Here is a 14,407-nt window from a genome sequence, read left to right as displayed (position 1 = left end):
CCCTGCCACAATCCACCACCCTGCCACACATACCGAAAGGGGAGGACACATCCCTCATAGCACCCAGGAAATTAACTTGACATTTGATGCAGACAGAAAAAATATATTTCGGTGGGGGGAGGGAAAAAAAAAAAACAAAGTGTACTAAAGCAGAGATAGCATAAACCCATCCCTTGTTCACCCTTCCCCACCCCATCTCCCCTTAAGCCCAGGGACGCATTCGAGGGGGATTTCAGCGATCTGCAATGCAGACGCCACTGGGTGCCCACAGAAAAATGAGCTTCATCTTGTGCCTGTCCTTCCAGTATATGCTGTCTGTCCCTCTTTGTTTCCATCTTTTATGATGCCGGCACTCCATTTTCATATTCACTTTCCCTCCCTTTGAGTTTGTCTTTCTATTTGGGAGGAAGTTGAAAAAAAAAATCACACAATTGAGGGATCACTTGATAGTGCATGCATTTCAAATTAAGGCACATCTTTTTTAAAGCACTTTTTATCAATACCAACATTCAGACTGGCGAAGCCATTCCTTTCAATTTAGCATTCATCTCCTAAAACCCTGGCCACTGATACACACTGATATACCCATGCTGAGTTGTTATATTAAAACAGCTGTGTAAATCTGGATTAATTCTTCAAAAAATAAGAGTCATTTGAGAAAATACCCAACAAACACATGTCCACCGGTTGCAATTTTGCACGAGGCAATAACATGAGTCGTTCCTTTTACTCAATTTACAGTGCACTTACGATTTCATGCGAGCAGACTAGGGGAAAAAAAGCGCGGTCTGATGTTGCATATGTTTACAAGATTAACGATCGCATCAAAGGCCGCGTAGTAACCTCGGCAAGGAGCCCAAACACCACGAGTGGGAGCAGGCCACAATTAATACATCATTATGCACTGCTACAGTCTGTAGCCATGAACACACACAACACACAGCCAGACCGCCGACCAGCTAGTGTCTGTCTCAATATCCCCTGCATTAGACATGCAGGAATGTTAACATCATTATGCACAATTGTGAATGTCTGTCTGTGCCCTCCCCCTTTTCTCTGCTGCCATATTGTGTCTGCTGGTTTGTCTGTGTGTGTGTGTGTGTGTGTGTGTGTGTGTGTGTGTGTGTGTGTGGTGTCTGAGAGGGCAGCATTATTTAAATGTGATTTTTTCCCCCATATGCAAGTCGAACAAATTACTGATTGTCGGACGGCTATGAGAACGCGATCATGAAATCGTGTCTACGCGGTTCATGGAATAATATCAGCATTTTGTCAAAAGGAGGTGACGCTGCAGGGAAAAAAAATATAGGCTTTGCAAATTGATAAATGTTTTTGTGTTAGGATTTTGTGACATAATTCTAAGATAAATCTACCAATTAGGATTGAATAAAAGTTTTGAATTATTTTGTGGTAGAACACACCATGGCATATTTTACAACACACACACTCTGCACATACTGCAACACTGTGTTGTTATTATGACATGATATATAATGAAAGTTGATTCACTTTTAATGTTAGGGCACTAGTAAATCTTTTTCACTTTCTGTGTTGATGCATTTGTGATATTTTTTTGATGCACTACTGGTATTATAAATATTTACTATTGGAGAACCAACAACTATGAGAATATTTTTCCTTTTCATGGCAAAAGGGAGATTGGGACTGAACTAGTTAGTTAGTGAACACACGTCTGAAAATGTCACCTGTTTAGGAAAGTCTGCCCTGGAAGCGCAAGGTGGAGAGGAAGCTTTCATTAGTGTCGGCGTTACTAATATCTGCTCTGCATTTCTCGGAGGCGGTACAGTCATGATATTGCATCATCCCAACACACAGGCGTGTACTGCGACGCTGTTGTATCACATTTGCGTTCCCTGTGTTTCGGATCAGCCTTTCGAATGAACACTGTATTTTGTTGCATCATAAAAAAAAAAAAAAATTCCGGCAAAAAAGGCAGCAATACAAAGCTACATATTGTTTAGGCAGTGCGAATTAAGAGATGTATCCTGAATTTATGAGAAGAGGAAACTCTACGGAGTGTTGCTTTTATGAACAACACTGTGCAGAAGAGGTTTAGAGTCAGAATCAGAACCAATATATTTTTAGTTATCTGCCACAACTTAAGGAAAGGTTGTCCAGCAAGTGTTATATACAAAGCCCTTGGCATCCCTCCGCTTATACAAACTCCCCTCCTGCCACCTCACTATTCCTTGCTGCCAGCGATTTGCATTCATTTGCATGATTTTACGATGTGCATATCCTTTGTTCTGACTGTATGATGATGCAGAAGAAACCCTCCCCGCGCGGCGCTATTACACAGCTTGCTGAAAGCTACTTGGATATTAAATTATTATTTCTTTTTTTAAAAAAGGCTGTAGTTTTTATCTGTTATAATTATAAAATCGATAAGAGGAGATTTCTACAAATGTCAGCCTCGTGCCGCAGTACACCAGTGATAATGTAGTGCATCAGAATGAGCGAATAAAGATGAGTATGTTCTAGTTCTAGAGGAATTTCTGAGCAACCATGGAAAGGACATATTGTGCTATCGCTAAGAGGCATGAGCATCTGCAATATATAGCACGGGGAAAGGACTGCATCCAAGCATGAAATATGGAATTACTTGACAAATAGGAAATAGGAAAATTATAGATGGAAACTAAATCATTGAATAGAAGGGAAAAAAAATGCCTTTCACATATTTTACAATATTTTCATAAATGATACACTATTTTCTCCATCTGTTGCCTCCCCGGTTTTAGTCATCATTTAAAATTGTTTCTCACTGTATCACCTGATCATGAAGAATTAAACCATTGCAATTAGAACACTGCCTTTACCGTGCAAAATTGCTCATTTGGGTGTTCATGAATTGACCTACTGATGTCGTCTTGTATGCTGGCATCTTTTGTTCTGTGTTCTTGTTGTATCTGCGCCAACGACACGCACGCTCTCTCTCTCTCTCTCTCTCTCTCTCTCTCTCTCTCTCACACACACACACACACACACACACACACACACACACACACACACACACCGATGCTTTGGCACTCCTTAATCATGCAGGCACATGCAGACGACTTCATTAATCGCTGTGGGCTAGCACTGATGATACAGAAGCCAGTCTACGACACTGGAGGGTTTATATTCACGCATGCGGGCGCCACATTATAAATACTCACCCCCGCTGGCACCCTAATAGTGAGCAGCTGTACTCCAAATATGCATGTCTGACAGATGATTATGAGTATAGCATAGGAAATGAGGCGGTGCAATGTAAACAAAATATACTGTGTGGTAAACATTCTGTGTTTTCATGGGTGCTTATCTTGCTATTTAGCAAACGGTACCAAGGCAAAGAGGAATGCGACCATTCGACAAAAATCCCAGTCGTCAAACATTTCCTGATATTGTAAAAGCACACATGTATCTGCAATGATGAAAGGCTGCCATAGTTTCCTGTTTCAGCTTTAAAACCCATAGCCCTGCCATATTCTGTATCCAGTGGCAGTGGCTGATGGGGGCTTAGATGTTACTTATATAAAAGGCTACCTTTCTAACTAAATAATGCAAAGTCAGATATAGGGGTCTAATGACCTTGACATACTTTTAGGGCTGGGCTTTTAGCAGAGAGTAAGGTCTATCTGAGGTGATGGCTCTGTATGTACAGAAAAGTGTTAGCAAAGACACTCCACAGATATTGCATTTATTTAATATTATCTGATTTTTAAGCATACACTTCAAAAATAAAACTGATTCAAAAAAAATAAATAAGTAAAAATGTTTTGGATTCAAAAGTATTTTTTTTTCCGATGCTGGTAGATGTATACAGCTGTTGACCCTCCTCTGTCATGCAGTGACACAATTCAGAAGCCTCAGGTAACAGCTTCCGATTTCACTAGTTTGGACTCAATAAAGTAAAATCCTAGTTGTTAAGTTGCACAATGAATACAGAAAACACATATATATTCCTTTTGAAGCAGGTGGCAGAAGGGTTATTTCAAGACATAGTGCTAATTTTGTGGAAATGAATTCGCTGTAAGACGCTATTGCTGTGGTGTGGTCTACATGACTACGGTCTTGAGTACTGACTTTTTCTACCCAGTGACTTGCCCTGCCCTTCTAATTGGCTCTTCTGAGCAGCCCACCAAATACGTGTGAGTATTGGGAGTAATTAGGTCAAGCAACACCACCGCTCACTGAGGTTCATGGGCGCTGACATACCACCACCTCTCTTCAGACACTTTATTTATTTATTTATTTTTTTATCTATTTCTTTTTATTTTAGCATCACATAGAAATAAACTTTTGGCTCTGCGGACTCTCACGTGGTCTAATTTGCTCATACCAAAGCTGCCACTTTGTCATAGTGTTTCTCACCACTGAAGACCATAAGCATGGTAGGTGCCAGGTGCTGCTGTATATATATATATATATATATATATATTTATTTATTTATTTATTTATTTATTTTTTGCTGAGAGTGACGAGCGTCCGTTAGTTGTAAGAAAAATGGGGTCAGAGTTGAAATAAAGAAAGCACAGACGGTAATCAGCTGCTGCTGCTGGCAGCTAATTTAATAAATAATTTCCTGTCATGAAAGCAAACTTGGCTCATTAAAATGTTTGTCTCTCTTCAATAACATGAAATGTCACATGTAATGATGGCTGGGGGTCTAATTGATAGGGCAAGATGTCCTGCATGTAATGCAAACAAAGCCAGGGTGGAGGGCAATTATTGTTACTGTATGGATTTCAATGGCTAGAGGAGATTTCTGAATTCACTTCCTGCCTGTAGTAACTGTGTGTGTTGTGTGTTGCTGTGATGATGAACAGAGAACAGTAACCTCTGTTTCCCCTGTGCTTCTTGTCTTTGGTATGGACCACAGGGCAAAGAATGGGTCATGGGATTTGATATTGCCCACGATCACATCGCCTGAGCTCTCTTCAAACCGCTGTTATTCTGTTTACTGTGTCCTCTGGACCACTACTAACATCCATGCCTTCATCCAACACACACATGGGCTAACTTTGCTGCAGGCAAACAGACACACATGGACACAGACTCACACATCAGCAGAGATGGGGGGGGGGAGTCAGTCAAAAACCCCTGCCAACAAAGAAATGTGGCTGTTTTTTTGACATTTTCAATAATTTCAATAAAATTAGTTTTAACATTTTTCAAATAATTCAAATCCTGTTTCTCAGTAAATATTCAGAGTGCAGTAATATGTGAATTTCTGTAGAGAATGATTCCTAGAATTTAAATTAGTCAGTTTGACCTTGAATTACCAGAGGTCGCCGTAAGCCAACAAATCAGAATAATTTAGTTTCGGTGTGATTGGGCTAAGTTTAGGTTGTTTCTGCTGGATAGAAAAATGGATAACAGGCAAGTACACAAAAAAAAAAACTAATTCGGCCCTCGTAGTCTAATAGTGTATACACGCATGCACACACACGCACACACACACATTTTGGTTTATTAACCCAAGCTCACCTCATGTGGGTCCAGTGGAGAGCAAAATCCCAGAGATCTCATGTGGCCCTCCACTTCCTGCTGCCTGCAGTTCCCCACCACAGCTCCCTTTCTCCATCACTGCAGCAAACGAAAGACACACACACAAATGCAGGGAGTGAATATATTTACCAAGCGGTAACCTTTACATGTTGAATAACTCCTCTTGAGCAAATCACAATTAGAACATTTTCACTAAAATGAATGGGGAGGTAAGCAAATGCTTATACGGCAGAAGAGGGAAACAGAGGTAGCATTTACTGTAGCTAAGTTTACTTGCAGGGATTCAGATTGGCAATAACTTGTGCAAATGTCGTCTCAACCTTTCCACCTTGCCACAAATAGCAAGGTGAACCGGGGCCTTTACTGGCACATGAGCAGCTGGATTGCACATCATTTGAAGGTCATGGTAGGTATGTTTCTCATACTTCAAAATATTCATATGAAACCATGTTGAAATGTTAACTTAGATGTCTAAAGTTGCTCTTTTGATGCTTGCATATTTCATATTTAAACCGTGATAATTTTAGTTAAAGTAGTAAAGTCTTCAAGCTAATCCAAGCGCATGCTACCACACAGTTTCAGCGGCCATGTTGTTGAACCCAACCACACTTGACCTCTGCCTCCTTTCACTGGAGTGAGAGGGTCAAAAGTCAAATGTCAGGGCTAAAGGACAAGTCCATTTGAGGTCAAAGGAAGCTATTATAGATTATACATAGACCTGAACCTTTTGACCTCACATAGTGACACACAGGTGAACACGAACGCATCCATAGACAATTAGTTTTTTTTTGTTCTTTAACTCTGTGAATAGATGCTGACATAAAGTACTACAAAGGTATGTACACTGCACATGGCACAGCACACCTTTAAAAAGATACAAATATATATACCCTGCAATAAAAGTGCAAATGGGGAGATGGCAGGATATAAGTAATAAAAAAATATATACCACTGTGCAAGTCTTTCTTTTTCTTTTTTTTTTTTTAACCCAAAATCTATAACAGTTGATTTCATTTTCATGTGGTGCTTATGACTCACTGGGAGGATATATACAGGAACATACAGTAACGTGCGTAGTTTCTTTCTACCGCGTTTCTTCCCTGCTGTGTTCCCAAGTGATTGCAGAGCTCTCCTGACGTGTCAATATCAACCTGACAGATGCCACGTTTTATTAGAGCGCCGTATCAACGTGTGCACACACGTGCACTTGCACTGACACGCACACTGTCAGGACGCTACTGTACAAAAATACAACCACACAAGATTCTGATTTCGGTCTCAGTTTTATTTCTGTTTTTTTTTTGTTTTGTTTTTTTCAATTCTCTGAAATACAAACTTTAAAAAAAGTGCATTCAAATAAAATCCTATAAAGGACAAAACCAAAATCTTTGAAATTCGATTATCACGTCAGGAGTAGAAAGCAAGAACCAATGAGAACAATCGGGATATCTTCATAAAGGGCATATTCTCATCCTCCCCATTGCAATGTGCGACACTCTTCTGCATGTGTTTCGCGGTTGTGTGGCAAACCAGTGTGTGCGTGTGTGTGTGTGTGTGCACGCATGTGTGTGTTTCTAGCCCTACGGCAGGGTTTAGGGTAACTATACAGCATCCCCCCCTCCACCTTCACCCCGTTCCCTTTGCGGCTTGTGTGGCTTGTCTCATCCCATCTCCCTCCTGCTCCTCTATCTCCCTCCTGTGCTCAGCTCCCCCCCTCTCTCCCCACCACCGCTACTCTGCTTCCAGCCTACATGTGTGCGTGTGGGGGGGGGCTACACGGGGCGATGATGGTGCCAAGAATCAACCCCTCGTTTCTCTAAAGCAGCAGTGTGTTGATGCAGATGATGCTAAATCTAATGCAAATTGAATATCTATCGCACGCAAACACACAAAGGCAATATGAGATAGCAAAAAGAGGGACGCACACAAAACCCACGAGGATCATTTTTTTTATAGAGCGGAAAAATAATGTTTAAGTGAGCTGCACTGATTCGAAACACAGTGGGAGAAATTTTACATTGGAGCAAAAAAAAGCTACATATATTGATGTAAGTGATGCAGAACTGGCTGTGCCTCTCACACACTGTGTGACTCCTCTCCAACCAGCACCTACCTACACGACAAAAAGAAGTAGTCATAGAACAAAAGCATTTCCTTTACGAGAGGTGTGTCTACGCTCCACCCTGGTGGCTTTCAATGTTTCATTATCCAAAGTCGAGGTAAGCCTTGCCACCCAGCTCTCCCATGCTGCCTGTCTCATTTCCTCCCGGTAACAATCCATTAGCCAACGCCAGGCTCAAACACGCAGCCCGCTTAATTATTCTCACTTCTTTGGCAGCACGCCGGGGCGTACCACTCATCAGAGGAAGCAGGGAGGCAGGGAGGGGGAACAGCTGATATTGTATGTGTACTTAATGCCACTAAAAAGGGGACAACAGGCTGACTGTGCAAGGACACACACAACTCATATAGAAATAATATACACGTATACATAGTATTTAACCACGATGAATGCACGTGCGGCACTACAGAACAGAAATAACTGTACACATGAACAAGCAATTTAAAGCAAAACTCTAATTGTAACCAACATCAAATACCTCTGATAACATACTTCGGTTAGCTGGTTAACCGCCTCAGTGTGTGTGTGTGTGTGTGTGTGTGTGTGGATACCCGAAAAATGGGGATGATGTGTGTTATAATTCATCGTGAATAATTTCCTGCACATTCTTCTTCATGCTATGCCTCAGGAGCACTTTGGGATGAAAGGGAATGCTAATGCTGTGTCTGTATCTCACTGCACAATGTGTGTTTGTGTGCTGTACGTGTGTGTGCACGTGTGTGTGTATGCTGCCTCACTAAGCACATTTATGATAATTAACAGATAGGGGAGGTCAGCATCAGTGTGTGTGTGTGTGTGTGTGTGTGTGTGTGTGTGTGTGTGTGTGTGTGTGTGACGAAGTGAGAGCGGAGACAGAAAATGATAGGAGGAACAGTAAAGCACTGATTAACATAAATTGGCAATATTTCACCAACTTGCTTCCTCTGCTTTGTCACGTTCGTCTGTCATTTTTTATTATTTTGTGTAACAACTCGAAGAAAGGCATCATCTGTACTCTAATAGTAGCTGCTCACAAAAGGCAAAATGCTGCACCTCAGTCCTGAAGGTATATATTTGTGCTACTTAAAACACATCAACTTGATGTGTGGAACTTTAAATGGAAAGCTCTGGTTGAAAATCCAGGTAACTATTTAATTTATTAAACTGCTCAACACTGTGAATAAATACAGAAATACATATGTGACCTGAAACATTTCCTAACAGTGTGCCTCATTAAAATGTTTTGTCGGACCAAAATCAATAAAAGCCAAGCCACAATTTGCTCCTTGGCCTGAAAAATACACTGAAACTAAAACTGAAATTCTTCAAATATTAGCAAACGGCAGCTCAATCCCGATGGCCCGGTGCTAGTATTAGCGCCCGTGCCAAATAAACGGCATGCAAATGGAGAGCTAAACACAGGCCGATCTCGTAGGTGACAGTAATCGAGGGAATTAATGCATGCAAATGAAATGCTCAGCATGCATAGCAGCCGATGACAGTAATTGAATAATCGACTTTACAGAGCTCCGTGCTCCTGTCCGCATATCGCATGGAAATTTGTATGCGTTAATGTGTATGCGTGCGCGTGTCTATGCCAGCGGACATTTTAGGTCTACCCTCCTCACACTCTCACTACTGCCAAACGCCTTAAGATGGTGGCACCTTGAGGCAGAGAGAGACACTCATAGAGAAAGCCAACCTCCTCCTCCCTTTCCCCCTTCTTCCACCTCGGGTCCTCACGACAACACAGGACAGGCCCCCCTTCCTAACCCTTAGCCCCCCTAATAAATATTTAATTCACCCCTCTCTAATAAGGATATTAGGCGAGTACACCCCAGCCCTGCCGTATATGCATGAGTCCTTTCTCATCAAATTTACATAAAAGGGCCAGATGCTAATGCGAGCGTAGCAACCACTGCTCACTATTCTATATGCACTGGTACGGGCTCTCAAGTCCGAGAGCCCATATAATTTAATTGCCGAACAGCATATATTTTTCAAATGGTTCCCCATATTCAAATCGCACCCAGGCCTCGATACCATATGCTTTACAAAGCGCGCGAGGACGGGCATATTTTAATTGTAGTGGCGGCACGTCTACAGTGTTTATGCTTATTTAATGTTTTCTGTAGCCCCGCCTCTTGTGCCATGGTAGATAATACAGGCGTGCTTTTGCATAATATGAATGGGGAAAAAAATGTGGATATTCAGACAGTGTATACAGGGACGTTGCGTTTTACGAGTCGGAGCTTGTATCTGATATTAATTATCATTTCAACAACAAAAGCCTGATGGGAACACTGAGAGTGAGAGACAATTACCTATCATATTTAGTTCGAGGTATGCTCTAATGATAGACTGTGGACATACATACAGTGCACCGTATTTAAAAATCAACATGAGGACCACTTAAATGTAGAGTATAGCATATGGCATGTTGAGACTGAGCACCCCGATGTTTGTAATTAATAGAGAATGAATAATGCAGTGACACGAAATATATTATTTACACCCTTTCATCTTCGAGGGAGATTCAAAGCATATTTCAGATGCAATTATACAAATTTATTTATAGTGCATAGCATTTGCATAATCATAAGCCAGCGGAGCACAGATACCCAAGAAGACACTCTACAGCCAGCCTTAGACATGTAGAGCAAAAATAGCCTTTATGCACACGGCCGCAGCCACAGTATTGATATCTAATCATGCAGCTTCACGGCTGAAAACTGTATCCTACTTATTGTTAGCTTTATTGTAATTGGCATGCTACATAAAATGTGCATAAGGTTGCATTTGCTTCATCTTTGAACTATAGTCAGCAACTTTTGCCATCAGATTTTGTGTTAAAATAAAAACAATATGACAGGACTATGGCAGTATGTCGACTGCAAGTGTCATCATATGAAAATGTGGCAACAGTTATCTTAAATTTGAGGGTAATACAAACTTCATGATCAGCTCACACTGCACTGCTTTCACTAGAGAATTTGATTAATCATTTTAATCTTACAAGTGTATACACTTGAAAAATGCTAAAACAAGGTAGCCACTGCCTTACTTCAATAATCCCTGCGGAGGATTAAACATGTTTAAATATTTTAAAGAATAAAATGACTGGTTATCCCCTCTAAATCAAAATAGCTGCACAAATCTAGGAGGGCTGACATCCCTCTCTCCTGCGTTTGATCAAACACGTCTGACAGTCCTCAGGTTCCATTTCAGTGCTAAAATATAAGAGGAATGTAGGGAGTCATTGTGGCTGATTAGCAAACATGCTGATGCGTCATTGTGATTAATAAGACGCACGACTTCAGCGTCAACAGTATCAATTTGGGAGCAACCGGTCTTGGCTTTGCTCCTGCCTCAAGTGTTACAACTATCGTCGTGATGGATAATTAAGGCATTAAACAGGAGCTCAGAGTTTTAAAAAGGACGACTATATTTAGAGATGATCATAAAATTAGTCCTGTAGCATCTGTGTCACTAACGCTGGCACAATTTCTGGGACTCATTTCTAGTTCTAAGTTTCACTTGGTGGTACAACTATAAAAGTTTGACCATAGGCACTTGCTACACATTCTGCCCTGTGTTCTGAGGGATCACACAGGATGCCACAGTGACAACGAACCTGCACACGCAGACAACGCGACTCACTCGCTTTCACACACAATCACCCTACGTTATGTATGGATCCCTGACAGCGTGCGAGAGCCTGAGGTGCCTGTCTAACACGTCGGCCATGCATATCCACGCAGTTAGCTTAAGGGGAGGGCCGTACAGCGTGGCAGAGCACAGCATGCCCGCTGGTCCCCACAAGACGCTCAAGTGGCCATGCATGATGTCATTAAAAAGGGCCCAACCATGACATTCCTCAGTGGATTATTGGCAAGTTATGGCTGGCTGGCCTGTTATGGAGGGAGGTCGATCAGATTGCGATTAATCGCCAGTGACACCGTTAATGAAGCCAGTGACACCCTTTGAGTGTTTGTGTGTCGGCGAAGGACAATTCAGAATTACAGACTTGTATATAAACGTAACCTTGAGACTCCTACAATTAACATAATGACCTCAATATATGGAAGAAACTAGAGAAGCCTCAGTTCCCCAACATGTGCCATTAAGTGACGGGGAACACATTTAAACACTACACTACGTGTCTACATTGAGCCATGGAGACAGGGAGTGGGTGGCATTCTAGTTTCTTGCATGGAGCACTCTACACACTCATGCACACGCACACAAAATCACACACACACACACACACACACACACACAGAAACCAGGAATCTGTCCTGCATTGGCAGGGGCTGATGCTGCCATGCGCACGGTGATCTCACCTACCGTTGCCGTGGCGACACCAACCAGAGGGAAAAGCCTTATTGTGTGTGCGCATGCGTGTGTGCGCTTGTGTGTGTGTGTGTGCGTGTGTGTGTGTGTGTGTGCGCCTGTGATTGTGACAGAAGCTGGAGCTGGAGGAAGAGAAGGAGGAGGTGGAGGAGGAGACGGAGAAGGAGGGCCTGCAGGAATTCACATTGTGCCTGGCTTGTTTAAGGTTTATGCCTCGCTCACTTACTACCCTTTATCAGGGGCAATACTGAACCGGCCCTTTCAATTATCAGGGCTGTAAATTCGGCATGGCTGCGTCGTTAAAATAGCAGGCCAATGCTTTAATAGGGAGCGGGCCAGTATATGGGAAGGGAGAGGGTGTATGTCAATTAATTTGCATAAGCTATATGGTGAGACAAAGAAAAAAACAAAAAAGGAAGTAAAACATGCAGAGCTTCATGCATACATGATCAAACACTGACAGGAGCACAGATGCATGCAAACGCACACACGGCACACATGCATGTGAGCCTCCGCCACTACTCTTATTTCTCTTTAGGCAAACAGCCAAAATCAACTCCCCTACTACCAGCTGGTATTGTTGAATTCTATTAGTGATGAAGAGCTAACTCAGACTATAGGGGTCATCTGCTCATCAATGGGCGGCGGTGGCCTGGCTTGCTCCACAGCCATGAATGCGCTGAATTCATTACCCCTGGTGCACAGATGGTGTCTGGCTGCCTGTCTCAAGTTCAAGTTCACGTCCAGGAGACACACACACAGAAAGAGAGAGACATGGCCCAAGCCAGACAGACAGACGTTGTTGACTGAGACACAGCTATTGTCCCCCAGCCCCACACACACCCACCCCCCCTTCATCAACATGATGTAGTGGCCTCGCCAGCTATCCGAGACGCCTGGTGTCCGTTAATGGCAGGGAGGCATACACACATGCAAACACGGACATGCATACCGCAGACGCACATGGAGCCTCTTGCCCCATCCCGAGCCACAGGAGGATGAAGCTAGCCCCTTGCGTTTCTGCTCGGTTAACCTAGATAAAACAGTTCTGACTGGATAATACCGCAGATGACACCGAATCTGACAAGTTTTCTCGCTGGAAGAAGAAAGCCACACATCCGACCACTTTGTTACTGCAAAACAATCCGGAGGAAAGGGGCCGCAACGAGTAGCAAAAAAAAAAAGAACACAGCCATGCAACACATACATTAACAAATGGCATCCACATGACGACTATATTCACATCCTTTGTCTGGCACAGAAATTACCCTGGGTCGATACATATTATAAACCTGCTGCTTGCACCTGCCGTACACAGCAGCACAGAGGCGCGCGGGAGGCACATAAAAAACCCCGGGCACGCTCACATAAAATATGCTGATTGCCCGTCCAATGAATATGAAAACACCTTCAGTGCCATGGTTTTGTTACTCAACACGTCACGTGACAACAATGGCTGCGGTGCACTGTATGTGCATGTGATCATGGAAGGAGGGCACGACCGAGCACGTAGCCACTGTTTTTTTTTTTTTTTTGCTAAGGAGAAGGAGAAGGGGACTGTCCCCACCCATTTCTGAGCACATAGTCAAATCACACGGCCTGTATTTATAAATGTATGGAAATGGGGCGCTGTGGAATGGATGGCGGGGGGCCTTTCCTTTTTCAGCAACGCTTTTTTTTAAGAAAAAATATATATACTGTAAAAAAAAAAAAAAGCTTTGGCTACCAGAGGACACAGTCATTGAGCATCATTTGTAGAGGGAAAGGGAGCTAGGTATGGAGCCCACGTCATCGTCACAGGTAGAGGGGGTGTAGGTCATTATCTTTAAGGGAACTCAAGGAAGTGATGGTTGTCCGTGCTCATAAAAAAAAAAAACACTAATCTGAACCAAACTGTTGAGATTAGCTCCACCTCCGGAGAAGGTCGGGGCAGCCGGCCTGCCAGCCCCATACAGCATCTCCCCTCCCTGCAGCCCGGGGATGCTGAAAGTGCCAGGGAGTGGGAGATGCATGCCAGTGTATTTTTTTTTTTTTTTTGCAGCTGTTTGAGACACGTGATGACTCGCTCTCTTGGTAACAGTGAACCTCATCATCATCATCATCATCACATTGCATTTTTCCTTTTTTTTCGACTGGGTGGACTGTGGTACTTTTGGGTGACGTGGATGGAGGTTAATGACCCAGTAAAGTAGTTTACATTGTGTTAAACTTTCTAAAAACATCTCAAATATATGCTGAATCAGATTTTTTTTTCCAGAAAAAAGGTGAATATAAATATACAAGAGGACATTTTAATCAGTATTTTTTCAGGTGTTGTCAGAGAATGAAGCTGGATGTGCTGCTGTAGAAAACTGAGTGAATGATAAAAGACAGTGGCTTGGTTACAGATGGGTTTTTTTTTTTTCTTTTCCTCCTCTGGTCTGGGTTGACATTCAG

At 42.6% G+C, this 14,407-nt stretch overlaps 1 long non-coding RNA gene across 1 annotated transcript in view; it reads right to left on the bottom strand.

The window, feature by feature from the left end:
• Positions 1 to 14,407, bottom strand: part of LOC119019479 — a 39,218-nt gene that overhangs the window by 18,572 nt on the left and 6,239 nt on the right. Inside the window, exon 2 of the long non-coding RNA XR_005075059.1 lies at positions 5,497 to 5,595. This is a non-coding gene — a long non-coding RNA (uncharacterized LOC119019479). The remainder of the gene's footprint in view (positions 1 to 5,496; positions 5,596 to 14,407) is intronic.

The sequence above is a fragment of the Acanthopagrus latus genome, chromosome 5 (assembly GCF_904848185.1).
Source record: "Acanthopagrus latus isolate v.2019 chromosome 5, fAcaLat1.1, whole genome shotgun sequence".
NCBI lineage: Eukaryota > Metazoa > Chordata > Actinopteri > Spariformes > Sparidae > Acanthopagrus > Acanthopagrus latus.
Note: the sequence above shows the minus strand (reverse complement) of the source record. Positions and strands in the feature narration are given on the sequence as shown.